Raw genomic sequence first — 2,742 nt, 5'->3', positions numbered from 1 at the left:
ATGTTAACACAAAACAAAAAATAAATATATTTATATTTAAAGTATATATATACTAAAACTATTTTAGTATATATATAATATAAATTATATTTCTTATAAATTAACACAATATATAAACTATATATATATTAAAAGATATTATAAGTTAATTAATAATCATAGTTTCATGAATTAATTTAATTAATTATATGAATTTATCTTTAATTTCATGAAATTAAAAAAATAATTACATTCCAAAATTATTTTAATCTCGAAAGCTCTATTTAATTATACATATTATAAGTTTATATAAACAATGACATATTTATTATAATTAATAATTTTATAAGTTATAATTTTTATAATATTAACACAACATATAAAGTAAAGATATTTATATTAAAGGTATATATATAATAGTAATTATATTTATTTATAATATAATATGATATTCATATTATTTAAACATAAATAATAATTTAATATTTTTTAATTTAAATATATTAATGTTATCACATTAATAATTAGAGTAACTATACTTTTCATATATTTGTTAGTTTTTAACAAAAAAAATTGCTTATAATGTTTGTAAAATATAATATATTAATTTATTATAATTAATAATAAATATTAATAATTAAAATCAAGTTTGGATAACGGATATCCAAGTAGTGGTGCCCAAACCCTACCCAAACTCTATAGAATAATGAAATCACTATGCGAATTCATCATAAATTCAATTATAAAGTATTTTGATTATATATAATCGAATCAAATATACACAGGTATCTTGTAATAAGATACTGATTGCCATCCTCATGTAAAATATCAATACTAACTCGACAGTGAATTATTATGTCTAATTGGTGTAAAATTCGTCCCATCTATCCTTACTCTCAAGCCTCGAAACATTGTAATTGAAGCTAGGGTAAGCAGTTTGGTATAGGGTTTGGCTGGCTAATCCCATCCAAACCCATGGATCAAATCAACAAAACAAAAACTTTTCAGCCAAACATTACACAAAGTTCATGTAAACCGACGAAATCTGCTCCTATACATGCACAAGTCCAGCCATGGTTTAAACAGAAAACGACACGATGGTCTTAAACAGAAAAAGGCATGATGGTCTTAAACAGACTCATTATCAACAATAATATTCAGTCATTGTCTCAATATCTGAAAAGTTATTGTTCTTTTTTCATAGGCATTAGGTTTTTTTTTTCATTAAATACAATCATAAAACTCTAAATTCCTATGAAAATCAAAATTCTTTTGAGGTGTTATTTAACCATTTTACTAAAATCTAAAATGCTAATAAGTTTAAATATGAGATGTTAAACCAAATCATATGCTTTTTGGTATTTGAACCAAAATCATTGTTCATACTATGTTACATAACCATTTTAACTTTTAACTAAATTTCATCTTTTCAAGATTTTAATTGAAGATCAATCATGTTTAGATGGGATGTTACTGACCATTCTACAAGGGTTTCAAAATCAACGTATTTGAGTGAAAGTAAATTCCCCTTTGCAACATAACAGCAAAGAGGTGTGGGAAATGGCTTACAGGAAAAGAAAAATTTTTGGGTTAATCTTGTTATTTAGAAGCAAAATTGTTAACTTAATAAAATTCTACTAATAAGGTTTGTTTATTTGAATCTTGTTTCTTCAATTTTATTTTTTGGAAAGTATATTTCCTTAATTTCTCTTAAGTTTTCAAAAGAATAAGAAAATAATCTAAAAATTGCTCTTAAATTTGCAGAATTTTACAAAACCCAATTTTAATGGAAGAAGAAGATGACGGAGTTGGAGAGAGAAGGAGAACAAGAAAAGGATCGGTTGAGAGAGATAGAAAAATGAAAATATTTTATTTTTTGTTTAATTAGTTATTATAAGCTTTTTAATATTTAATTTTAAGTCTTTATAATTTTTTATTTTAATGAGGTGGCACATTTTGCTGAGCTGATAACATATAGAAGCTATATACTGACAGTGCATCAAATATAACATATTTTTAAATATATAAATTACTTTTTGAATTTATTAACTCAAATTTTGATTAATAAAATACATTAAGATGATTAAACTTTATTTTTTATTATTGAATTTGGATTCAGTCAAAGTACTTTCAACATTTTCAACTAAATAAATGGATTCAAAATTTAATACGATATTGTTAATCAGGCTTGGATAAGGTAGATGTATTAAAATTTATAATAGTGCTTTAAGATTAACGGATGTCATTTTCAAATCAAGGAGGAAAGAAGGTAAACTAGTGAAAAAGAAGGAAAAAAAGGAAGTAGAAAAGAGAAAATATGCAAATTTTGCAATATTTAAAATTTGTTCTCTTTTAATTTTTATTTGTGATTTGAATGTTTTGTGTTTCAATCTTAAGAAAACAATTGATGTTCATCAATATATTAACTAACCACCTTTCAAAAAAAGAAGCAATATATAAACTAATCAAGAAATTGTCATCTCAAAATCTTAGTATCTATGTTTAATAAAAAGTCAAAAAAAATTTATGGAGAGTGATTGTCATTAGTATTTTAAAGGTTTTCTGTTTTGTGATTTGCAAAACTATTAACCAAAATAAATTTGATGAAAATGTACTCCTATAAATGAAGAATAGAAAAAAAAAAAAGAAGAAAAATAAGAATACTGCTATTTTCACAAATTTATAAATAAAGCCCTATAGTTTTATGATATGTGAGTTGTGCCCCATCTGTTCAAACTTGCTACTCAAATGCAGTCCCTTCAG

Source organism: Theobroma cacao, chromosome 1 (genome assembly GCF_000208745.1).
Source record: "Theobroma cacao cultivar B97-61/B2 chromosome 1, Criollo_cocoa_genome_V2, whole genome shotgun sequence".
Classification (NCBI taxonomy): Eukaryota; Viridiplantae; Streptophyta; class Magnoliopsida; order Malvales; family Malvaceae; genus Theobroma; species Theobroma cacao.
The sequence above is the reverse complement of the archived record's forward strand: the minus strand, read 5'-3'. Positions refer to the sequence as shown.